Consider the following 27706-nt stretch of genomic DNA (forward strand, 5'->3'; position numbering starts at 1 on the left):
GGAGAAGCAAGGATTCGGAAAGGAAGGAAAAATCATCAAGGAGCTACACAAAACGAAGACATCAAGCTCATGTTGGTGAATGGGTATCCGGCTCCGACCCCGACAGCCACTCTGAGAGAAGTTATCACTCTGAGTCCTAAGATACTCAAGATGAAGGTGTTTCCGGTGTAGAACTTGTGTCAACCAACTCCTACGACATATTTGACTCACCAAATGAAGGAATTGGAAGATGCTTCATGGCCAAAGGTCCTAAGGTAACACACCCCGAGTATGTTGATTTCAATAGTGATGAAGATGACTTGTTAGGTGATGATTTGCTTGTTGACAACTCTAGTGATGAATACTATGATGAAACGTCAATTAATCATGGTAATCAAGATAAAACGAATGACAATGATAAGGAGAAGATTAAGGCTCTAACTAAAGAACTAAACACTCTTAAGTTAGCTCATGAAACTATCTTCGAAGATCATCGAGAACTTTTAAGAGCTCATGAGAAATTACGCTTTGAAAAGCTCAATCTTGAGCAAGAGCATGAGTTCTTAAAAGCAATCAATGATGATCCCCGCAAGAAAAGTTCTTCTTACATTGCCAAGCATTTACTCTTATCCACTTACATGCCTCAAGTCAAGTCTAGTAACAAGAACAAGAAAGATTCTTCCTCTAGCAGTAACAATGATCATGATAAATCCAATATTGTTGCTTCTAGTAGTTCTCTTGATTCCACTAATGATTCTCTTAGCCAAGTTACACTTGAGAAAGAAAATAGCTTATTGAAGGGAATTATAGAGAAAGGAGTGTACAAAAGCCTTTCCGGGAGTAAGCAATTCGAGGAAATTGTACGCAAGCAAGGAATGCACCGGAAGAATCAAGGTGTTGGTTTTGAACGAAAGTTCAATGCCAATGGAGTTGAGTGGGAAGAAGATCAATACCCCAAGACAAAGTTTGTTCCTCAACAAGAGAAGTATGATACTTCTTTCAAGGGGACACAAGCTCAAGATGATCTTCCACCACAAGACTACAAGCAAAAAGGCAAGGACAAGATTCAAGAGGAAATTGATGCATTTGAAGAAGCTCCTAAGACCTTAGTCAAGTGGATTCCCAAGACTACTTCAAGTTCCACTTCATCAAGTACGACTACAACTCCAAGGATTCCCATCAAGATGGTGTGGATCCAAAAGAAGAAGAACTAGAGAGTTCTTGAGGGTGACTCCGCCAACATACTTCACTCTTATCATTTTGGCAAGAACAAGTGCAATCAACTTCCACATCTTGCACTAGTTCAAGGAGTCACAAACCCTCTTGTTGGTAAGACAAGGGACAAGGTAACCTAAAAGTTTTCATGGACATCATCTTGTGTTTGCATCACTCTATGTCTATGGATATCCTTGTTTGTTCCTTGTGGGACTAACCCATGTAGGTATTGAAAGTGCAATTCACTCAAATGGATAGCTCCAAGTGATCTACATCAACATTGAGCATCCACATCTTCAACATCTACATGAAGTCATCATCGACAAAACCCGAGGTTAGTTCATCCCTCTAAGGGGGGATATCACATCTAGGGGGAGCTTTACTCTAAGACTTGAGCTAAAGCAACTCTAAAGATGTGAACACAACAATGCTTTATGTAAAAGTGGTAACCCCACTTGAGCTTAAACGATGAGTATGACCTATGATCAAGTGTTCTCACTTGACTCCTAAGTCAATATACTCATATATAGATGACCTTGTCATCGCAAATTGCTTGATAGATGCTAGAATTGGTTGTGCATGCCTTGTCACATATTTCATTTGCCATCTTATTGTGTGAGCATGCTGGTTGCATATTTTACTCATTCGAGGACATCCACTTGTTGTTTTGATTGTTTGGTTTTATTTCCTTTTGCCAAGTGGATGGACAAGAATGCCTAAGAACCTCCTCTAGCTATCTATGCTTTTCTCGTCTCAAACTCTATTCATGCTACATCACAAAATTTGATCAAGTCAGATTCGAACCACTCTGTGTGAGGAGCGCTTGGAGTCCCCGATTCGTCATAGACTTAAACTTCCAAAAACTCTTTATGATTTTCGGTCTGACCGATACCCTACTTTCGGTCCTACCGAGATCATTAAGTTGATCTAGGTTTCGGATCTCGGTGCAACCGATTTGAACCATTCGGTCACACCGAGTTGCAACAACTGTATACAGTTTTGCATCTCGGTGCCACTGAGTTGTTCCACTCGGTCACACCGACAGGGTCAGGCTATATACAGTCACGGGCAAAAATTTGGAAATTTCTCCGAACCCCTTCGCCCGCGCGATAGCCTGCTCTGCCAACTTGGTCTCCGGATCGTCTCCTCGCCGCCAGCCGCCTCCAGTCACTGGTCTCCGTTGCCGTCAACGGAAATTTAACCCCGCCGTTGCCGCCGTAGCGAGTCTCCGCCGAACTAGGGTATGGACTCGATCTTTGTGCTATTCCCCAATCCGATTCTTAGCACATTGTGATCATCATGATTCTTGCCACGTTTGTTAAACTTCTATCCAGTCAATGAACTCGTAGATTAGGTTTAATTCAAAAATTTTAGGGTTAGGTTTCCACCGAAACCATCTCGGACCCACCGAGTTGAAAAACTCGGTCCCACCGATTTGGCTTATGCCATTGCACAAGTGAGACTCGGTCTGACCGAGAATTACTTATCGGTGTGACCGATTTTGGAACTCTGTGAAACCCTAGCAGTCTCGGTGCCACCAAACTGTGACTCGGTCTGACCGAGTTCGCTGGTTTAGGTGCCAAAACTGCTTCGGTATCACCGAGTTTAGAAATCGGTAGATCCGAGATGCTTTCAGTGGGAAATTAAAACTAAGTTTTTGAATTATTCTTCTACAAAAATCTCTGCATTTTGTGATGCTTATCCACTCTATCTCATCTATAACCTATTCACAAGGTCAGCAGTCAGAGTTTGCATCATGTCAGACCAAAGTGATAGCCAGAACTTGTCAGAGCAGCAAGTGCAGATGAGTGAGGGCACTAGTCCCTCAAGTTCCTCAGATGATGGTAGCAGGAGCACCCCTAGCAATCTGCCTAAAGCTGCCACAAGACAGAGAAAGAAGAGAACCTCAGACTCAGAAGATGAGGATTATGTGGCAGAAGAGGAAGCAAGTTCCAAGAGAGTTGAGCCAGCACAGGGCATAAAACCAGGGATGAAGATCAAAAGGCCAGCAGGCAGGCAGCCTATGTCAAAGTCCAGAGCTTCAACTGAGAAGCCCACTCCCATTGAGCCAGTTGCTGCTGAAGGCAAGAAGAGGAAAGAAAGGGTGAAGAAAACTGTAGCCAGAGTGCTTGGCAAGGCTTCCATCATGGAAGATGAGGAGGAAGAAGAAGAGGTAGCTGCACCAGCACCTAAGGCACCCAAGCTGATGGGTGATGCCATAAGAACAGGGGCAGCTGCTTCCAAGGCCAAGCCAGCTCCAAAGCCAAAGCCAAAGAGGAACACAAGAAGCATCCCAGCTACAGCCTCAGTTCCACCAGCTCCAGCGTCCACTTCAGCCTCGACTCCGACCACGTCTACAGAAGGCTTCGTCCTTGGAGTGCTCCAGACTCCACCACCACCTGAAGATCAAGCCTGAGTGTCGACTTAGCACTATGCATTTTCTAGGAACATTTTGGTAACTTGTTGCCAAAGGGGGAGAAAATGTATAAATCATAGGCTTCGAGAGAGAGTGTTGCTTTTAGTGTTGCTTTTATTCTCTCTTGTTTTATTTGGTGGTTTTTCGAACTTTGTTTGCTTTTGTGTGAGATACTATGTCATTGTTCATGAGACATTGATGATCATGTGTTTGATCATAAGCTACACTTAATGTTTGCTTAATATTATCATCTTATCTACCTTATGTGATCATTCACTATTCTTGGTGATGAGTGCATGTATTTCATTCTTATCATTTTAAGCGCTCCACCAAGATGTATGTGACATGGAAGAGTAACCCATGACTCTAACTCTTTGTGCATTTGCAGTCCAAAGCAAATTTTAAATATGCACAAATTTAGGGGGAGCTCTTACTTGTCACATACTTCTCAAAGCGACGATATATTTCATGCTTATTATCATTTGTCGAAGCTTTGATCTATATGTTGTCATCAATTACCAAAAAGGGGGAGATTGAAAGTGCAACTATCCCTAGGTGGTTTTGGTAATTCATAACAACATATAGCTCATTGAGCTAATGCTATTCCAAGATGACTATTTCAGGAAAGCTCAATGATTGGCATGGCATGGATGTGAAAGTGGAACCCTCAAAATGATAAGGACAAAGGATTGGCTCAAGCTCAAAAGCTCAAGACTCTTCATTTTATATTTTAGTGATCCAAGATCACATTGAGTCTTTAGGAAAAGCCAATACTATCAAGGAGGGATGAGGTGTTTCTTAATGAGCCTTTTGCTTCATGTGCTTAGTGATATGCTCCAAAACCCTCAACTACTTTCCCATATCCACATATGACCTAAACCCTAAGACAAACTCGGTCCTACCGATTCTTTCTATCCGGCGCCACCGAGTTTCACTTGTCATAAGCCACTGCCAAACCCTAGCAGTTCGGTTCTACCGATAGGGATCTCGGTCTCACCGAGATGGGATTGCAAACTCTCTGTTTCCCTTTCGTAACTTTTCGGTCTCACCGAAAGAGCGAATCGGTCCCACCGAGATTGCAGTATAAACTCTTTGTTTCCTTTTTGTAACTTTTTGGTCTCACCGAAAGAGCAAATCGGTCCCACCGAGTTTACCTGACCAACTCTCTGGTTAGCTTATTACCAAACTCGGTCTCACCGAGTTTGTGTAATCGGTCTCACCGAGATTACATTATGCCCAAACCCTAACCATATCGGTCCTACCGAGTTGCATGTCAGTCCCACCGAAAATCTCTAACGGTCACTAGGTTTACCTTTTCGGTCCGACCGAGTTTGTTGATTCGGTCCCACCGAGATTGGAAAACTGTGTGTAACGGTTGGATTTTGTGTGGAGGCTATATATACCCCTCCACCTCCTCTTCATTCGTAGAGAGAGCCATCAGAACACATACACAATTCCAACTCATATGTTCTAAGAGAGAACCACCTACTCATGTGTTGAGACCAAGATATTCCATTCCTACCATATGAATCTTGATCTCTAGCCTTCCCCAAGTTGCTTTCCACTCAAATCTTCTTTCCACAAAATCCAAATCCTATGAGAGAGAGTTGAGTGTTGGGGAGATTATCATTTGAAGCACAAGAGAAAGGAGTTCATCATCAACACACCATTTGTTACTTCTTGGAGAGTGGTGTCTCCTAGATTGGCTATGTGTCACTTGGGAGCCTCCGACAAGATTGTGGAGTTGAACCAAGGAGTTTGTAAGGGCAAGGAGATCGCCTACTTTGTGAAGATCTACCGCTAGTGAGGCAAGTCCTTCGTGGGCGATGGCCATGGTGGGATACACAAGGTTGCTTCTTCGTGGATCCTTCATGGGTGGTTGCTTCTTCGTGGACCCTTCGTGGGTGGAGCCCTCCGTGGACTCGCGCAACCATTACCCTTCATGGGTGGAGCCCTCCGTGGACTCGCGCAACCGTTACCCTTCGTGGGTTGAAGTCTCCATCAACGTGGATGTAGGATAGCACCACCTATCCGAACCACGGGAAAACACATCCGTGTCTCCAATTGCGTTTGAATTCTCCAAACCCTTCCCTTTACATTCTTGCAAGTTGCATGCTTTACTTTCCTCTGCCAATATACTCTTTGCATGCTTGCTTGAATTGTGTGATGATTGCTTGACTTGTCCTACAATAGCTAAAATCTGCCAAGAACTAAAATTGGGAAAAGGTTAAGTTTTTATTTGGTCAAGTAGTCTAATCACCCCCCTCTAGACATACTTTCGATCCTACAAGCGCTCGCGCTCGATCCGTCGCCGACCCACGCCGCCGCCGCCCCCGCGCCTCCGTCTCTCGCCGCCGCCCACGCCGCCCCCGCGCCTCCGTCTCCGTCGCCGCCCCCCACGCCGCCGCCGCCCCCGCGCCTCCGTCTCCGTCGCCGCCCCCCGCCGCCGCCCCCGCGCCCCCACGTCGCCGCCCCCACGCCGCCGCCGCCCCCGCGCCTCCTCATCGTGGTCAGGTAACCCTCCTCCCTCTACCTCTCTTCTCCTCTCTTCCTCCTCTCTTCTCCTCTCTTCCTCCTCTGCCTCTCTTCTCCTCTCTTCATCCTCTCCTCTCAGGTAACCCGAACTTAATTTTGTGATGGTGCATTAGGAGGATCAGGAGGCAAGTTGCAGTGCTGCAAGTGGCAAGAAGAAGAGCAGCAAGCATTAGATGCTTGCACTCCTGCTCTTATTTGCTTTTGAAGCAAAGTTTTTTTCCTAGCTGGAATAACACAATAAAAAAGAAGTGTCTGAACAGGCTGTTGCTTTTTGCTGTTAATGTGCAGGTGTTCCTGGGTTGAGGGGGAGGATAGAGGCACGAGGAGGAGAAGAGCACCTGGACCAGAGGTGAGAATGAATGAGCTGGTGTTTAAACCATGGCTAACTTAATTTGTGTTTGGGGTTGGAGCTGGGAAAGAGAGACAGAGGGGTAGGAGGGGGGAGGGGAAAGAGAAATGTTTAGTTTAGGGTTTAATTAGACTCAAGATTCTGGTGATTAACCCTGTTGTGTTGCTTCTAGAAATAATATAAAAGCTGTGATGAGGACATGAATACCTTGGATACGACCAAAAATATTGCATACATGCATATTTGTCAGGTGATTTCTAATGCAAACTATTCAATAATCTATTTATGTTATCCAGAACAAAAATACTTCACACACTTGTGTTTTGTCTAATTGTAGGTGTATGGGACATTTGTACAATCCACATATGAAGATAAGGGAAAAGGAGAAGTTTAGGTTGTGTTCAAAAAGTCCTCTCACGTCACTTTTGGGCCAAGAGAAGATAGAGTCCAAGTCTCTCACGTTCTGGATTCAGATTTGGACTGCACAGACATACCTGACTCAAAACGCCAACAACTTTTTCATACGGACTCCGAATTGGGTGATTCTTTTTTGGTTGGAAACTAGATTTCGTGCTCTTTCCAACCCAATTGGATTCACCTTCAAATTCATCCGGAGCGTTGAGTTACGGACGAAACAATCTGACGTTGCAGCAGAATCCGAGTCAAACTACAAGCCCAAAGGTGTTGCATCACCTCCACTTGGGCCCATGAGCCTTGTACGACCTAGGGTTAGTTTTAGGCTGCCTTGGGACGTCCTCCCACCTCCTTGGCCGCCACCCCTTGCTCCTATATAAGTAGATCCATCTAGTAGCTTTTTCCTTGGGTTTTGTTTAGATTAAAAGTTCGCCATAGCTGCAACTTCTCGTACTTCGTTTGTGTCCAACGACCAGACCAAGACATCACAGAACCCCACCTTGATCAATAAAGCTTTCATCTTATATTCGCAATATCCAGATTGCAATCTCAGTTTCTTGCTTGTTCTTCGTTTGCTCGCAGGAAACAGGCCCTCGTGGTCAGGTTGATCGTGCTCCGGCGTGGTCAATAACCCCTCGGAAGTTGGTTTAGCGATTGCTAAGGCGCGACGTCTCGCACGTTCGTAGTCGGATCGTCAAGGTCGACTCCCACAGAAAATGATAGCCACCATCTCATCAAAACATCGGGACACCTTTGCCTCTATCAAGCTGTGAAAAAGAAATCTGTGGAGTTGGCACTTTACATAAGGTTGTAGATCATTGTAGTGTCCTAATGTCTAAGACTGTTGCATTGGAGGTTCATCTTGCAAACATATCAGAACTTGCAAACATTTTATTACTTGTTGCATTGGAGGTTCATCTTGTCTTGAGGCAAACAAATCAGCATTGGAGGCTCATCTTTGAGGCTCATCTTTATTACATATCAGAACTTGCAAACAAATCTATGAAAGACTTGTAAAGTTGCTGGGTTTTGTCTCCGACCATTGTGTCGTGATGAATTTGCAGGTACCCCGAGAGGCCCTTGAGTTTGCCGTAATGTCGATTAACTTCCGTTCCGGCAAATTCGGGTACTCCATATGTCCTATTTTCAGCAAAGGTCATGCTAAAATTTTCCGTGAATTTTAGCATGACTTTGCTAAAATAGGACATATGGGGTACTTGCGACTAATGCATGGGCCGGGGTATCTTAGTACTTAGTTAAGTAGGATCAACTGCCCCGCCATTCTTGCTGCATTAAACCATAGGTGGCAATAGAGCCAAGTGATTAGGCCCTAAACCCTAGATGATAAACCCAACATAGGTGGCAATAGAGCCAAGTGATTAGGCCCAACCTAGGGTGCCTCGGCATCGATAAACCCTAAATGATGAAAACTTAACTTGGCTTCTATAGGGTGCCTCGGTGTCGATGAGAACCTAAATGATGTACGCTTAGGCTTTTAGGGTGCCTCGGCATCGACAAAACCTAAATGATGAAAGCTTAGGCTTTTAGGGTACCTCGACGTCGACAAACCCTAAATGATAAAACCTTGGCTTTTAGGGTGCCTCGGTGTCGATAAGAACCTAAATGATGAAAGCTTAGGCTTTTAGGGTGCCTCAGCGTCGACAAACCCTAAATGATAAAAAGCTTAGCTTTTAGGATGCCTTGGTGTCGACAAACCCTAAATGATGTAGTTTTGAATTATGAACGTAGGATATGTCGTCATCATCATCAGACGACGAAAGGGACGACGAAAGCCTCCCGACAGAGTGCGACTGGTGCCACGACGATCGAGGTCTATGCGACATGCCTCACCTGGATGATGATCGGTGCTTCAGCATTAAGCTCGAGTTGACCTTCGAAGTTGAAACGGTACACAATGACGACAAGTGTTATTTTCATAATTAAGCATGACTTCAACTATTTCAACATGTAATTTTCATCTTTTACTATTCGAGTATAGCTTATCTCATTCCATGCAAGACGCTATGTCTTGGAGAGGATGGATTTTGAAGACCATGAAATTTCTGAAACAAAGAAAATTCACCTAAGGACTCATCACGATGTGGACTTTGAAGTAAATCTATATAATTCTAAGAGCGTAACCCATTTTGGTTGCAAAAATTGGGAAGCATTTTGCAAGATGTATGGTTTTGATGAGGGTATGCTTATCACCATGGATCTTGGTAATCCTGACATCAACCAAGACAATATGGACATTTGGGTCCTTGTTGATACGCCTCCAGTTCTACCGCTATGTGAGTTTCTCAAACATAGTTATTAGCTAATTTATATTGTTTATTTCAAAATAGTTGACAGCTTATTTCCATTAACAACTTATTTTTATTGTTCAAAGAATGTGCGGGAGATGGTAGACAAAACCCACTACACCGATGGCTCCGAATTAACAACTTACAAGGAGAAAAATCATCTGGTCGGATTTTGTACTGACATTGAGAATTACATTATCCACAAACAAACTCCTCAACATTATGGTAAATACGTGCCACTAGTGCATGTGTTCAACTACGGTAACTACCATGGAGATACCCTGGTAAGATTTTTACTATTACAACATCCGTGCATCTTTTGCATACTTCTAAAATTAGTACATCATTGCTAACTATGAAGTTATTACTATGTTTTCCAACAAATAATCCCAGAGAATTGTGTGCCTCATATGATGTATCAAAAAGGTAGTGTTAATGTTTTGAACATACAGCCAGGTCATCCTACGAATCTCAACTGTCCATACGAGATTTCTAAAAGAAGTGGAGACATGAAAATCAAAGGATGGAAAAAATGTATGGACAGTCGTAAGGAGCTTCTTGGAAGCAAAAGGAAGCGAAGCGCGAGAATTGGAGACAGGATGTTCTCCATTCTCCATAATGGAGAGTCGGGGTCTATATTGTTTTATGCTATTTTAGATTAAATAGGGTATTTAGGTCCTGCCTAATACTGATGATCATGTGCTAAGAACAATTAAGTAGGGTTGGTTCGATGACTATCAAGATGATGATCGTATGACTTGTTATGAATAATGAGTAGAAGTTGTATGATGATGATTAGTAGGACTTGTTAGGATTAGTATTACTTCCGACAAACTCGATACTCGCGGTCTCGAGACTTGTAATTTTTTATCTTTGTTCGGTCTTTTGAATTCGAAGACTAATATGATGAATTGTATTCGGAGACTAATCTTCTATTGTATTCGATGAATCTGCTGTTGCTGTGTGCTACTGTCTATATTCTGTCAAATAATATATTTTGTAACCTGTGCAAAAATCAGAAAAGTAAAAAAAACATAATATTCATACTAATGGCGCATCACTAAAGAGTGCGCCATTAGTATGCCAAGTATACTAATGGCGCATCCATCCGCAGTGCGCCATTAGTGTGCCAAATCACATGGTTAAATATGGCCCTAGGAGGCATACTAATGGCGCATGGTGTTATATACTAATGGCGCACTGGGTGGTGCGCCATTAGTATACCAGATACTAATGGCGCACCAGTGGTGCGCCATTAGTAAAAAATACTAGTGGCGTGATACTAATGGCGCACCAGTGATGCGCCATTAGTAGGCAAAACTGGTGCGCCATTAGTAGGCCTTTTCCTAGTAGTGGGAGGAACACCTCGCCTCCACCGCCGCCCGACATGGTGCTGGCTCTGGCCCAGATGAAGTGCCCAGCGACTACTCCCCAGGACTTACCAGGTATGATCTGACCAGCTCAATCTTACCAGTACCATTCCAATGGCTATGTTTTGTATGGTTGATGTATTAAGCATGTTCGTGCCTTGTTTATTTTAGTACTGCACACTATGTGATGTTCAAGTATTAACTGTCCAGCTCAATTTCACCAATCCCAGCAACAAACTTATAATACATGACTCAGGATATCACTAGAGATGCTGCCCATTTGCTATTTTGGGTGGATGCTAACCCTGTTGTACTTAACATGCCTGTCCATGTACTTACGCAAGGTCATAACGGCCGATGCTGTTGTTTGCCGTCAAGGTTAGCTGCATCCCACATCTTATAGTATTTCACATCATTTGTGCAATTGCAGTTTAACTTCTAACATTTACTGGTTGCGTGTAGGTACACATGTCAGTGGCACTGATCCACGTTTCAACCCGGAGGAATAGCTCGCCTCCGCTGACTTTGGGCGGGCTCTGGCCAAGATGAAGTGCCCCAACAACTACCTCTCAGGACTAACCAAGTATGAACTCACCAGTTCAATCTTACCAATACCAGTTGCAATTAATGGCTATGCTTTGTACGGTCGATGTATTAAGCATGTTGTAGTAAACATGCTTAGCACGTTTTAGCTATTTCCCTACCTTTTTATAGACAATTGGGCCATTCTCCGCTCTGGCGACACCTGCCTTGTGATGTTTAACTCTGCCAATTGCATTTTTATCAGTACCAGTTTCAATGGATATTAAGCCTGTTGCAATTAACAGTTGTATCCAATTTTAAACAATTGTATTTCAATGGCTACAAACTTACAAAACATGACATAGGATGTTGTTAAGCCTGTTGCAATTAACAATTGTATCCATTTTTTAATTTGTCCCTTTGCGACTGTGCTACTCTCCGCAATGAAGATATACTACAGATGCTGCCCATCTGCTATTTTTGGTGGATGCTAACCCTGTTGTACTTAACATGCATGTCCATGTACTTATGCAGGGTCATAACGGCCAATGCTGTTGTTTGCCATCAAGGTTAGCTGCATCCCACGTCTTATAGTATTTCACATCATTTGTACAATTGCAGTTTAACTTCTAACATTTACTGGTTGCGTGTAGGTACACATGTCAGTGGCACTGATCCATGCTTCAACTCGGAGGAAGAGCTCACCTCCGCCGTCGCTGACTTTGAGCGGGCTCTGGCCAAGATGATGTGCCCCAGCAACTACCTCTCAAGACTTACCAAGTATGAACTCACTAGTTCAATCTTACCAATACCAGTTGCAATTAATGGCTATGTTTTGTACGGTTGATATATTAAGCATGTTTTAGTAAACATGCTTTACATGTTTTAGCTATTTTCCCTACCTTTTTATAGACAACTGGGCCATTCTCTGCTCTGGCAGCACCTGCCTTGTGATGTTTAACTCTGCCAATTGCATTTTTATCAGTACCGGTTTCAATGGCTATTAAGCCTGTTGCAATTAACAGTTGTATCCATTTTTAAACAATTGTATTTCAATGGCTACAAACTTACAAGACATAACTTAGGATGCTGTTAAGCCTGTTGCGATTAAAAGTTGTATCCATTTTTAATTTGTCCTTTTGCGACCATGCTACTCTCCGCAATGAAGATATGTTGGTGGAAACGACACCTATGGAATCACTGGGATCCCTTCTATGGTTGGCGGGCGCGGGGTTGTGCAAAGAGTGGGTCTAGTAGCCAGCGCAAAGATTGTTTACCCAGGTTCGAGCCGCAAGGATGCTTAATAACCTAGTACTACTCTGGTGTATATTTGAGTGTTCTTGAGCTTTCGAACTAGCTGCGGTGCGCGCGTAGTCCAAAAGATCCGAATTCTTCTCCAGTACGCCTCGGGCCTCCTTTTATAGTCAAAAGGGGTTGCCACAGTGGCACACAGGAGGTGGAAAGGTGATGTAGAGCATCCGAAGGTCATCCCCATGGACTCACCTACATCTCCTATGACACCACTTGGACCAATGAAAATAGCCCGAGCGAAGGCTATCGTAGATAAGGTGAACTCACTCCTCTCCGAACTACCACTTTCCATGCATGAGAATTGGCTACTACCTCAAGTGGAAACCTTATGTGTGATCAGGTGCTTGGAGGAAGGCCACGAACCAACTACATTCATCGGACAGGACGGTGAGGACGCCAAGTTCACGGGACAAGAAGAAGAACTACTCGAAGTCCCCAGGCTCCGGACGACCGACGAACCCTGGACGTCCGGCCCTCTCCGGACGACCGACACTTCCACACCTGAGCCAAAACTACGGACTTCCGAAGCGCTACGGACGACCTCCGACCTCCAGGCTTCGGACGGACGACCCCGACCGGACGTCCGACCGAAGCACTCCCGAGCCGAATCTATGGACGTCCGATAGGCACCGGACATCTGGACCCTCACGAGCCTCTAGACGAACGGTGACTCCTGGACATCCGACGCCTGTGTGTTGCCATGTGTTGGGCCACAGCTCATGTACCCCCACTTCACCCCCTTTTGCACTAAGACTATATATAGACCTCCTATTCCTAGTAGGTAGGGTTAGCATTGGTTTAGCTCATTTTAGATATAGAGCATTGCTCATACACATCGGATCTACTCCACGAGAGAGACCGCGGCCCCTCTTCGGAGAAGATCCCTTTGGATTCAAGACCTCCTCACGGAGAAGAACATCCAGACCTCCTCACGGAGAAGACCAGCTACCTTTCTACCGTCCTTAGTTGTTCGTGGATCGTGTGATCTCTTATGTACTCGTGGATCTAGCACATGTGTGACCATTTCGTGTTGGTTTAGTGACTTTCTCGTGTTTCCTCTTGTGTTTCCCCTTGTTTTCCCCTTTGTGTTCTTCGTGTTCATCGCAGGATCCGCTCCTTTCGTGAAAGATCGGCCGATTAGGGTTCTACCCTACATCTTCTTGGTATCAGAGCCACGTTGATCACGATTTCAAAGCCTCCCCATTGTGTTGCTAGCCTAGTTTTTGTTGATTTTGTCCCTAATTCGAAAATTCCCCACAAAAATAGCCCCAATTTTTTTGTGAGTTGTTGGTGTGTTCAAATTTTGTTGGATTTTATCCGTGGATTTGCTTTGTTTTGAGTGGATCTAGCCTTTTCCCCCTTTCCCCACCCTTTCCATCCACGAAATTGCCTGGATTCGACGAATTTCTCCCCATCCACCTCATACACGTGCTATTCTTCTCATGCCTGAAAATTGCCCAGGCATCGGACGTCCGACAACCGGACGAACGGCCCAGCCCGGACGTCCAACGATCACTGACGAAACTGAATTTTTTCAGTTTGGTCACCACCACCGCCCCACGTTTCCACATACGCCCCCACCACCTATACACCATCACCACTTCCGCATACCACCACCATTGATTACCCGTTTAACACTCCGACGCATTTTGTCATTTCGAGTTTTGAGAATTTGAGTTGCGGTTCCGTATCCTTTTGTGTTTCGGCTATCTAGGTACGGTTCGACATCAACATCATTGCCGCTCATTTTCACCACGGACGCGTCATCAACAACGACCACCACGACTACATCTTGGTATTCGGGCCACCATTTTGACACCATACCGTAAGCATGAACGGTAACCTCGTCTTGTTATTGGACATATCACACTTGCCATTACATTGATTGCCATCATAGCCTTACTCCTTTGCGTCGCTTACACATCGAGACTAGCCTTTGAGTATTGACGGCAACGAGACTTGTGCACATTAGTGATCATACTTCCCATAGCATACATACATCATTGTTGCATATCTTGGTATCATCTCTTGTGTCACAAGGTTCTGATCGCATACATAATTGTTATCTTGGTTTGTGAAGCATTGCATGAGAAAAGAGCTCAAACAACAAAGAGCCAAACAAGCTTTTAAGCAAAAGGAAAAGATAAGCAAAGAGCTTTTAAGAAAGAACCATAGCATCATACAACATTAAGATTTTCATACTAAATCATCTTGGATCATAGCATCGAAACACCATACATAGAGCATACTTGGGATAGAAGTCGTCGCATTTTTGCTAAGTAGGTTGTGCACAAGTCTTTGTATCCGCCTATTGTGCAATCATGCTAGCGTCTCTCTAGTGTTGTGCAACAAGAGAATTTTTGTGGATTCCACATTTTGGCTCACCCTTGGTTGCACGACACCACTTATCTTTTTGCGTGTGTGTTTCCGTGTACCTTATATTGCTTGGTCTACTTGTTTCATTGCAATCTTGCGAATATTTTCCAACATTATTGAAGCTCACTTGCAATTGCATCAAATTTCGTGCCACCATCCTAACCAAGCACCACCATAACCTTTTACTTGTGTAGGTGTGAGAAACCGACAAGAATTGGTACCAATTATGCTATTTCCTTGTCCACATTGGAGTGATCATTGATCCACTTTCAACTTTGGTCAGGGTACATTTGGTATTCGTTCTTCTCTTTCTACCACTCACATTTTTCTCTTGGAATGATGGATAGGCCAAGTAATTCTACCAACCCACTCTTCATTGAGCACGACGACGATATGAACTCCTATGTCACCAAGAGCCACCTCTTTGGTGCACAACATGCTTTGCATCAAGAGCAACAAGTAATGAGCGAATGCATCTACAACCTCATCGCCGACTAGCGACTCTCCGAGCAACGTACAAGGGACTACTTCGACCACAAGCTCGATGATCACAAGCAAGACAACGACGGAAGAATGGACTAGATTCATGCTTTGTTGCTCAACCGCTCTTCTTCCACTTAGTCTTCATCAAGAAGGAGCCGCGCAAGTCGACACTCCGACTTCACCCTCTCCATCTCAAGTACACCAACATCAAACACCCTTCGATGTGCCGCGCGCAACGATCGTCACACGAGCCTCAATCCTCTACGCGACACCAACTATCAAGAGCACCGACAATGTCAAACCCAAGAGGCTTTTGCGCTAGCACGAGAACGGCAACGACAACGCCAACATGAAGAGGAAGAGCGCGCGCGTCTACACCAAGATGCACAAGATGCCGAGGCACAACACCAAGAACAACAACTCCGTGAAGCTCAAGCACTTGAGGCGCAACAAGCCCCTCAAGATGCAAGTAGCGCCATAGCCAACCAAGGCTGACAAGCTCATGAACATGAAGAAGCACTTCGCGAAGAAGCTCACGAATGAAGATTTCAAGCTCGCGTACATCGTCAAGTTCCTCAAGTTCCTCCTCGAGCTTGACAAGCCCCTCCAGAAGCTCCTCAAGGACACAAAGTTCACCAAGAGCATGAAGATAATGGGAATCGTCCACAACAAGACCAACATGAGGTCAACAACCCTCCTCGCCAAGAGCAACCCAAGTTGGACAATCATCAACAACATGGGCATCATCATCCTCGACCAAAACACAATGAAGAGCAACGCTACGGCAAGCTAAAGTTCACCATGCCCAAGTTCAATGGAAGCAACGACCCCGAAGAGTACCTTTCATGGGCTTTGAAGGTCGACAAAATCTTCCATTTGCACAACTATGAAGAAGAGAAGATCACAATGGCATCCCTTGAGTTCCAAGACTATTTCCTCATTTGGTGGGAACAAGTTATCGAGCGCCGTGAGGCAAGAGGTGAACCACCCATCACTACTTGGGCGCAAATGAAGGATGTCATGAGAGCATGCTTTGTGCCTACCTACTACAACTGCGACCTCTTCAAGAAACTTCAACTACTCAAGCAAGGAACCAAGAGCGTTGAAGAGTACTACAAGGAGATGGAGATTACCATGATAAGAGCCAATGTTACGGAAGATGATGAGCAAACAATGTCACGTTTCTTGAATGGCCTCAACCATCCTATCAAGAAGATCACCGACTTCCAACCATACACGAATCTCATCGAGCTGGTGCATCAAGCTACCAAAGTGGAACGTCAAGTGCAAGACGATTACAAGTATGCCAAGTTCTCATCCAAGTCATACAGCTTCTCCAATACCCAAGCTTCAACGACTCCAACACCATCTCCCAAGCCTTCTACAAGAAATGTAGACAAGTTGAGTTCGAAGAAAGCTTCATCAACTCCAAGTCATCCTCCTACTACAAGCAACTTCAAGCCGAGAGCTTCATCATCATCAACCCCCACCGATGAGTCCGTCAAGACAAGTTCCTTCAAATGCTTCACATGTGGAGGCCGAGGCCACAAGTCCTATGAGTGCACCAACGAGCGGACCATGATCCTCAACGACGATAGCACTTACGACTCAATGAGTGAAGGAGAAATGGATGCCGTCGAGCAAGTCGCCATGCACCGGCAAGGAACGATGAAGAAGAACAAGTGTTTTGCGATGAAGATTCAAGTCCCTCCCTTGTTGTCTCCAAGGTCTTGACTCTCCAACATCACCAAGAAGAAGACCAAAGATGCCATATCTTTCATACCAAGGCCGGCATCAATGGACGATCCATCATGGTCATCATCGATGGAGGGAGTTGTCATAACCTTGCAAGTGAAGAACTTTGCTCCAAGCTCCAATTACCCAAGACGAAGCACGCACATCCCTATAAAGTTCAATGGCTTAGCGACTCCGGCACTCTCCAAGTCGAGCATCGAGTACAAGTCTCCTTCAAAATTGGTGCCTACGAAGACACTTTGGAGTGCGACGTCGTTCCAATGACCATTTTCCACCTTCTCCTTGGACGCCCTGGGCAATTTGATAGAGGTGTCATCCCCAACGGCCGACCGAACCACTACATCTTCGAGATGAAAGGAAAGGAGTACGTACTTCGCCCCATGTCTCAAAGCCAAGTGATCGCCGACAAGCAAGCCACCCATCATGGAGGGAATAGTGAGAGAGCGAGCCACCAAAAGGAGGGTGAGCGCCACAAGACCAAATCGAGCGCCTCCACGATGAGCAACAAGAAGAATTTAGTTTTATTTGCCACCAAAAGTGATATAAGAGGAGTGTGTGAGAACCCATCTAGTGTCCTACACTATGTCCTTTTGTGCAAGCACAATGAACCACAAGGTTACACTTCTCACACCCTTCCTCTAGTGTTGTCTTCTCTTTAGTAGGAATTTCACGATGTTTTGCCCGACGAGCTCCCTTCGGGACTACATCCTCTACGAGGCATCGAGCACCGCATCGACCTCATCTCCGGAGCACCTCTTCCGAACAAAGCTCCCTACCGCGTCAACCCCGAAGAAACCAAAGAAATACAAAGGCAAGTAAAGCATCTCATAGACCATGGACATGTGCATGAAAGTTTGAGCCCTTGTGCCGTCCCGGTCATTCTTGTGCCAAAACGAGATGGTAGATTTCGCATGTGCTCGGATTGTAGACCTATCAATGCTATCACCATTCGTTATAGGTATCCCATTCCACGCCTTGATGATATGCTTGATGAACTTAGTGGTGCCACTATCTTTTCAAAAATTGATCTTAAGAGTGGTTACTATCAAATCCGCATACAAGAGGGTGATGAATGGAAAACCGCTTTCAAAACCAAGTTTGGCTTGTATGAGTGGTTAGTCATGCCTATGGGTCTATCGGAAGCACCGGGCACTTTTATGCGTATTACGAATCATGTCTTTCGCCCTTACATTGGTGTGTTTGTTGTGGTCTACTTTGATGATATCCTTGTTGGTAGCAAGTCTCTCAAAGAGCATGTCACCCATGTCCGAACCGTTTTACAAACTCTTCAAAAAGAGCATCTCTATGCTAATATGGAGAAATGCCTTTCTGGCATTGATAAGCTTGTTTTCTTGGGTTTTGTTGTATCTTCTAAGGGTGTTCATGTAGATGAGTCTGAGGGAGTCCTAGATTAGGGGGTCCTCCGACGGCTGGACTAAATACCTTGGCCGGACTATTGGTCTATGAAGGTACAAGATTAAAGGCTTCGTCCCGTGTCCAGGTAGGACTCTCCTTTGCGTGGAAGGCAAGCTTGGCGATTCAGATATGTCGATCTCCTACTCTGTAACAGACTCTATGTAACCCTAGCCCCGTCCGTTGTCAATATAAACCGGAGGATTTAGTCCGTAGGACAAGAACAATCAGAATCATAGGCTAGCTTCTAGGGTTAGGCCTCTACGATCTCGTGGTAGATCAACTCTTGTAATAATCATATCATCAAGATTAATCAAGCAGGAAGTAGGGTATTACCTCCATCGAGAGGGCCCGAACCTGGGTAAACATTGTGTCCCCCGCCTCCTGTTACCATCAGCCTTAGACGCACAGTTCGGGACCCCCTACCCGAGATCCTCCGGTTTTGACACCGACATTGGTGCTTTCCTTGAGAGTTCCAATGTGCCGTCACGATAAAGGCTTGCTGGATCCTTCGATCATCGGCAACGACGCGATCCAGGGTGAGGTTTTTCTCCTCGGACAGATCTTCGTATTCGGTGGCTTTGTACTACGGGCCAACTCGCTTGGCCATCTGGAGCAGATCGAGAGCCACGCCCCTGGCCATCAGGTCAGGTTTGGAAGCTTGAACTATACTGCCGACATACGCAGAGACTTGATCTTCGACGGATTCGAGCCCATGTCAGGTGCGCCGCACAATCACGTTGAGCATGACTTAGCCCTGCCGTTAGACAGTGTTCGGGAGATCACACCTGCGACTACTCCGGCCCTCAATCCAGAGCAGATCGTGCCGTCCGAGGATGGGTGGATGGACCCCGCCTCGGAGGCCGCACACTCAGCGGCGATAGAGCCGAATACTGACTTCACCTCCTATGAGACATGTGTCATCGGACCCTTGGATTCGTCCCCAGCCACAGGCTCTGAACCACTTGCGTCCGTGCATATCGAATCTGATTGGGCACCGATCATGGAGTTTACCTCTGCAGATATCTTTCAGCACTCACCCTTGGGCGACGTACTAAATTCATTGAGGTCTCTCTCCTTGTCAGGATACCCTTGGCCGAACTATGTCCGGCTTGAGTGGGAAGCGGACGACGAAATTCGTTCCCCACCCACCACCCACTTAATAGCCACTGTCGACGACTTAACCGACATGCTTGATTTTGGCTCCAAAGACATCGACGGTATGGACGACGATGCAGGAGAAGAACGGAAACCACCACCCACATGGCGCTGGACAGCCACCTCATCATATGATATATATATATATATATGCTGGACACCCAAAGAAAGCGGTGGCAATAAGGCAACGTAAGATAATCCCCTCGAGAAGCAATCTAATCACCTTCGTCATCGGCGCCGCTCTAAGCCCCGCCATAGCAAAAGCAGCGATACCAGCACAAGAGACAATAACGCTGCGGATAGTGCCGAAGACGAAGACAATCCTCTCCAGCCAGGATTCGAGCGGGAGGATGGGCAAGCTAGCCCTAAGGAAAAGGCGACAGACGGAGAATCAGAGGACGACAATTACATGCCCCTCTCCGAAGACCAGGTGAGCCTCGGCGACGAAGAATTCATCGTGCCTGAGGATCCCATCGAGCAGGAGTGCTTCAAGCCCCGACTTATAGCCACAGCAAAAAAGCCTGAAGAAAAAGCAGCAGCAGCTTCAAGCTAATCAAGACCTGCTAGCAGATAGATGGACCGAGGTCCTGGCAGCCGAGGAATATGAACTCGAGCACCCAACCAAAAGTTACCCAAAGCGCAGGTTGCTACCCCAACTCGAGGAGGAAGCATTAAAGCCTACACTACCAGCGTATGATGCGGCTGACCGACCACCTCGTGGCCGAGACAAAGCGGCGTATCAGCCTGAAGTCCAGCCGCACCCCGTCGCCAGTCAAACAAAAACACCAAGGCCTGGGGTACACGTAGGACCTGCGAGACATATTGGAAAACAAAGCAGGACATACAAGATCGATCTACGGATCACGGGGGCGCGCCCCAACGCATGACGACGACTATCACACCGGATATACTAAAAGCAAATCGGGCCGGGCCGAATACAGCAGACAAGACTCATATGAACTACGTCGTGAGATAGCCCAGCACAGAGGTGCCGCACACCCCCTATGCTTCACCGACGAAGTAATGGATAACGAATTCCTGGAAGGGTTTAAACCCATGAACATTGAATCATATGATGGTACAACAGACCCCGCGGTATGGATTGAATATTTCCTCCTCCACATCCACATGGCCCGTGGTGACGTTCTACATGCCATCAAGTACCTCCCACTAAAATTCAAAGGGCTGGCTCGGCATTGGCTGAATAGCCTACCGGCAAACTCCATTGGCAGTTGGGAGAACTTGAAGAAGCATTCCTTGACAACTTCTAGGGCACTTATGGGTGACCACCGGATGCCGATGACTTGAGTCACATAACCCAACAACCCGGGGAGTCAGCCAGGAAATTCTGGACTCGGTTCCTAACTAAAAAGAAACAAATTGTCGACTGTCAGGATGCCGAGGCCTTAGCGGCATTTAAGCATAACATCCGCGATGAGTGGCCCGCCCGACACCTCGGCCAAGAGGAGCCAAAGTCCATGGCAGCCCTCACGACACTCATGACCCGCTTTTGTGTGGGTGAGGATAGCTGGCTGGCTTGCAGCAACAACACATCAAGAAATCCTGGCAATTCAGATGCCAGAGATAGCAACTGCAAGCCACGTCGCAACAGACACAAAGCGCCGCAACAACGGCGACAACGCCGAAGACACGACAGTCAATGCCAGATTCAGTGGCTCTAAATCCGGTCAGCGGAAAAATCCTTTCAAAAGAAGCAATCCGGGCCCGTCCAGTTTGGACTGCATACTCGATCGCTCGTGTCAAATTCACGGCACCCCTGATAAACCAGCCAACCACACCAACAGAGAATGCTGGGTGTTCAAACAGGCCGGCAAGTTGAATGCCGAAAACAAGGAAAAGGGGCTGCATAGCGACGATGAGGAGGATCCCCGGCCACCGAACACAGGAGGACAGAAGAAATTTCCTCCCCAAGTGAAAACGGTGACCATGATATACGCAACCTATATTCCCAAGCTGGAACGGAAGCATGCACTAAGGGACGTCTATGCGATGGAGCTAGTTGCCCCGAAGTTCAACCCATGGTCTTCTTGTCCGATCACTTTCGATCGCAGGGACCACCCTACCAGTATCCGTCATGGCGGTTCTACCGCATTGGTCCTTGACCACATCATTGACGGATTTCACCTCACTCGAGTTCTTATGGACGGTGGCAGCAACCTGAACCTTCTCTATCAGGATACAATGCACAAAATGGGTATCGACCCCTCGAGGATCAAACCCACAAAAACCTCCTTTAAAGGTGTCATACCAGGTGTAGAGGCCTATTGCATGGGCTCAATCACACTAGAAGTGGTCTTCGGATCTCCGAACAACTTCCGAAGCGAGGAGTTGATCTTCGATATCGTCCCCTTCCGCAGTGGCTATCACGCACTGCTCGGACGAACCGCATTCGCCAGATTCAATGCGGTACCGCATTATGCATACCTCAAGATCAAAATGCCTGGACCTCGCGGGGTTATAACAGTTAATGGAGACATAGAACACTCGCTCCGTATGGAGGAGCACACCGCGGCCCTCGCAGCAGAAGTACAAAGCAGCCTTCTGAGGCGAACCGCCAATTCGGTGATAAAGCCCCTGGACACCTTCAAGCGAGTCCGGAGTACCCTGCAACAAGATCGCCCAGCATGTTCAGAGCTCGCCTAGCAATTCGGCCTCCGTCCTAGTCCCAGTCAAGCGGCGAAATTTGTGCCGCGCGTACATAATTACGCACTTAAGATACCATGGGCATAGGCGGAGGCACGGCTATGGCACGACCCACAATGCGGCTCAACCGCCTCAAGACCCGTATATCTTTACCATTTTCTTCCTTTTAGGACCCTATTCTCTAAAGGCCCTCTCCGATAGCCTGATCATCGGACCCATCATGGGAAGGAAACACCAAGGAAGCAAGAAGCTATGACGTACAAAGGAATCCCCAGGTGGTCTCTGATAACGATCGCTATACCTGTTTTACATACCCACACGCAGCTTGCCCTTGGATAGGATATGTCAAATAGTCCTATTTTTGCCTATTGCACTACTTGTATACATACGCTTTGACATATCATTTAAATAACAATGTACAGCGTTAGCTTGTTATTGCATTTCTTCATCTTTTTCCCTGTCTGCTTATTTACGACAAGTTGCACCCGTACATTCTGGTACGTCCAGTGCGCTAGGGGCTTCATTGTACCCCATAACACGGCAATAAAAGTCCGAACACTTTCGACAGTGCGGCACCCTGAACTTATAGCATTAGCATCAGCTCCGAATCATCTCTTGGGTCAATAGTTGGGTTTGCCCGGCTCCCATGTTTTGGTACCTTACGTTCCGCTATATCGTCTAAGGTAGCACTGGGAGAACTAATGCGATTGTGTCCTAGTTCTTTCGGACGAGCACCTCAGTAGACAAAGCTGAAAACTGACTGTCATGATGCGGCAAGAGCTGGTCGTTGTTCGAGAGGTCTCAAATCCTTAAAGATTTTTTTCCGCTTCAGGCGAGGAATCAGCCTTATCCGATTTAGGCGTATATAGCGCCCCAACTTCGGCCTTCCAAATACTAGGGGCTTCGCCAAAATTTAAAATTGTAGACTTCTATGGCTAAGTGAGAGTGATAAAGTTGTACAGTCCGATTGCCTTGTTCGCTGCGCTAAACACCTCCTTAAAGGACCAATTTTTTTGGATAAAGAGTGTTTAAGATTTATCCCGAACACCTCAGTACTAGTTCCATGGGGGCAGAAGCCGACGACTGGCCAACTCTTAGATTTTATAAACGGCCGCGCATAAGGTAATATTTTAAATCGACAAGCGTTATATAGCGCACATGAACTCGTTTTCATATTACAGGATCACATGAGTACATTCATTCAAATATTACATCCTTAGCACATTCCTCCGCCACAAGGCGGGCACCCTTCAGGACATTGTCATAATACTTTTCGGGGTGGCGATGCTCCTTGCCCTCTGGTGGCCCCTCCTTCACCAGCTTTGCGGCATCCATCTTCGCCCAGTGCACTTTCGCACGGGCAAAGGCCCTGTGCGGACCTTCAATGCAGATGGACCGTTTTATGACTTCAAACCGTGGGCAGGCATTCAGAAGCCGCTTTACCAGGCCGAAGTAGCTGTCAGGCAGGGGCTCGCCAGGCCACATCCGGACTATGAGACCCTTCATGGCCAGTTCGGCCGCCTTGTGAAGCTCGACCAGTTGCTTCAGCTGGTCCCTCAATGGCATCGGATGTTCAGTCCCAGTATATTGAGACCAGAACAACTTTTCCGTCGAGCTCCCTTCCTTGGCCCGGTAGAACTCCTCGGCATCCGATACGTTGCGTGGTAGATCTGCAAACGCTCCTGGAGAGCTCCGAATTCGGGTAAGTAAAAGGAAAGTCTCCTTCACATGCTTGCTTTGCATAATGATTGCCTTACCCGCCTGAATCTCCTAGAGGGCCTTTTGGGCTTCGGCCTTGGCATTTTGTGCATTCTCGAGGGCCTTCGCAAGCTCGGACCCCTGCGTTAGATTCACGCTCCAAGGACTCGTATTTCTTGACGAAATCCTGGAGCTCTTGCTGAACCTCGCTGACTTGGGCCTCTTTCTTCTCGCGCTCGATGCGCTCCTTGGCCGCTCTGTCTTCAGCCTCGGACAGCGCCTTCTTTAGGGCCGCAACTTCGGTCGTGGCCCCTAGCGAACTTCATGATGATCCTATGATCTAATAACCACTTTTTTCTTTATCAATATACAGACGGGGTATCACTTACCTTTATTCTCTTCGAGCTGCCTCCTCGGACCGGTCAAGGTCCCGCTTCAGTCCGGAGACCTCCGCAGTACGAGCGATAACAGCCAGCAGCGAAGCCTAATTATTCACATAGACATATTCTGATTAACTCATGTGATTATTATTTGATCATCTGTTCGGCCTTTCTTTGCGAACACCAAACAAAGCATCATGGGCTATTGTCTATGCTGTGATATTTTCTCATAATTTGATTACTTACCTCAAAGCCTGTTTGGAGTCTTACCCCTCATGTGCTCGACATCTGGGATGTCGGCTTGGGGCGCCTCCAGAATTATCTCCCCTTGGTCCGGTGCCCTCTGAGACAACACCTCGATGTCGTCCGTGGGCCGGGGGCAGGTGGTTGTCGAGAGTGAATCGTTGTTCATTGCCGACTGGCCCAAAGACCCATCCGAAGAGGATACGTCGATGTGGGCTTTTGATGGACTTCACGATCATGTTTGACATGATAAGAAGCAATAAAACAAAACATACCAGAACTATTATAGTATCCGGATACTTACGACTTCGCCAGGGGCTTGTCCCTGGGCAACCACTCCTCGTCGCTTAAGCGGCTGTTGTGGAGTGGTCCGAAAGGAGGGTCCTTCCCTTCTTGGACCCTTCGGCCTCCCCAGATGGGGCGGCCTTCCTTTTCTTGTCCCCCCGGTTGGAGTGCGCCTCGGTGTTTTCGAATGATGAGTCCGATACAACCTTGCACCGGAGACCTTTCTTGGTCCCCGGGACCTTCTTCTTGGCCTTCTTCTCCGGCGCCTCATAGGGCGCCAGAACCAGCATCTCCGTTAAGAGAGCCTTTGCTGGATCTTCGGGCAGTGGGGCTGGACAATCGATCCGCTCCGCTGTCTCTACCTAGTCCTGTTAAAATGGCATGGAGGCTCAGATCCCTCACATGATTATACTGGAGAAAGGAACATCTTGTGGATATAAAGAGCTTACTGGATTGGCAGGGCACTTTGCGCTGAGTCCGCGATCCTCGGTAAGGGGAGGAGGTACCTCGGCGGCCTTGAACAGCACCTTCCAGACGTCTTTGTGCATCGTGTCGAAAAGCTCTCGCAGCGTCTGGTGCTTGGCCGGGTCGAACTCCCACATATTGAATGCCCGTCTTTGACACGGAAGAATCCGACAGAAGAGCATGACCTGGACCACGTTGACAAGCTCGATTTTCTTGCTTATCATATTTTTAACACAACTTTGGAGTCCGGTCAGCTCCACCGATGAACCCTAGGGTAGGCCCTTCTCTTTCCAGGAGGTGAGCTGCATGGGGATGCCAGATCGAAATTCGAGGGCCGCCACCCAGTTGGTGTCGTGCGGCTCAGTGATGTAGAACCACCCCGATTGCCACCCTTTCACGGTCTCCACATAGGAGCCTTCGAGCCAGGTGATGTTGGGCATTTTGACCACCATGGCGCCTCCACACGCCGCTTGCTGGCCAACCACCACCTTCGGTTTCACGTTGAAGGCCTCCAGCCACATGCCAAAGTGGGGCTTGATGTGGAGGAAGGCCTCGCACACGACGATAAACGCCGAGATGTTGAGGATGAAATTGGGGGCCAGATCATGGAAGTCCAGCCCGTAGTAGAACATGAGCCCGCAGACAAATGGGTGGAGGGGAAATCCCAGTCCGCGGACGAAGTGGGTGAGGAATACAACCCTCTCATGGGGCTCTGGAGTAGGGACGATCTACCCCACGTCTGGGAGCCGGTGTGCGTTGTCTGCGGCCAGGTATCCGGCTTCCCGGAGTTTGGTGATGTCCTCCTCCATAACGGAGGAGACCATCCACTTGCCTCCCGCTCCGGACATGTTTGGAATGGTTTTGCGGAGAAGATGAGAACTTGGGCGCTGGAGCTCGAGTGCGCGAGAATGGATGGGCAGGGGAAGAAGAAGGCGTGGGTGACAAAGAGGAATCCTTGTCCCTTTATAAAGGCGGTAGAAACTATGCGCCTCCCCACTTGCCCCATAAAAACGCTTATTCCCCAAGCACCGCGATTGATGGCGCGGTTGGGTTACCCATACCTGTATTGATGATAATCCCGTGATAAGGGGACACGATCTCTGCTTTGACAAGACGTAACAAGGAAACTGCCTCGCAACATGTGCAACAATAGTTGAGGAAAACGGTTTGAATAAAGACCAGGTCGTGGCATGATGTCACATTATGAAAAGTTGTCAGCAGATTGGATTTGTGGAATATTGCACTCTCTATGGTGGTATGTGGAATTTGTTTCGCAGAGCCGGACACGATCCTTGGGTTCAAAATCTTCTATGGAGTATTCGGAGAAGGAACCCGCCTTGCAATGTCGAAGACAATCTGCGCGCCGGACTCATCGTCATTGAAGCCTGGTTCATGGGCTACTGAGGGAGTCCTGGATTAGGGGGTCCTCGGACAGCCAGACTATATACTTTGGCCGGACTGTTGGTCTATGAAGGTACAAGATTGAAGGCTTCGTCCCATGTCCGGGTGGGACTCTCCTTTGCTTGGATGGCAAGCTTGGCGATTCGGATATGTAGAACTCCTTCTCTGTAACAAACTCTGTGTAACCCTAGCCCCATCTAGTGTCTATATAAACCGGAGGGTTTAGTCCGTAGGACAAGAACAATCAGAATCATAGGATAGCTTCTAGGGTTAGGCCTCTACGATCTCGTGGTAGACCAACTATTGTAATACTCATATCATCAAGATCAATCAAGCAGGAAGTAGGGTATTACCTCCATCGAGAGGGCCCGAACCTGGGTAAACATTGTGTCCCCCGCCTCCTGTTACCATCATCCTTAGACGCATAGTTCGGGACCCCCTACCCGAGATCCTCCAGTTTTGACACCGACAGAGTCCAAGATTAATGCTATTAAGACTTGGCCACAACCAACCAACTTGCAACAAGTGTGTAGCTTTCTTAGCCTTATGTGTTTATATCGTCGCTTTGTGAAAGATTTTAGCACCATTGCTAAGCCTTTGCATGCTTTGAGCAAGAAGAATGCGCCTTTTGTTTGGGGACCATCCCAAGATACCACTTTCCATGAGCTTAAGAATTTGCTTACTCATGCTCCCGTGCTTGCATTACTCAACTTTGACAAACCCTTTGAGATTCATTGGGATGCTAGCGGTAATGGCATAGGAGGTGAGTTAACGCAAGAGAAGCGCCCCATAGCTTACTTTAGTGAGAAATTCTCCGGAGTGCAACTCAATTATCCCATCTATGACAAAGATCTATATGCTTTAGTCCGCGTTTTGCATGAATGGGAACACTATCTTCGCCCTCATGAATTCATCATTCATACTGATCATGAAACACTCAAATATCTTAAGGGCCGGACCAAGTTGAA

Source organism: Triticum urartu, chromosome 2 (assembly GCF_003073215.2).
Source record: "Triticum urartu cultivar G1812 chromosome 2, Tu2.1, whole genome shotgun sequence".
NCBI classification, from domain to species: Eukaryota; Viridiplantae; Streptophyta; class Magnoliopsida; order Poales; family Poaceae; genus Triticum; species Triticum urartu.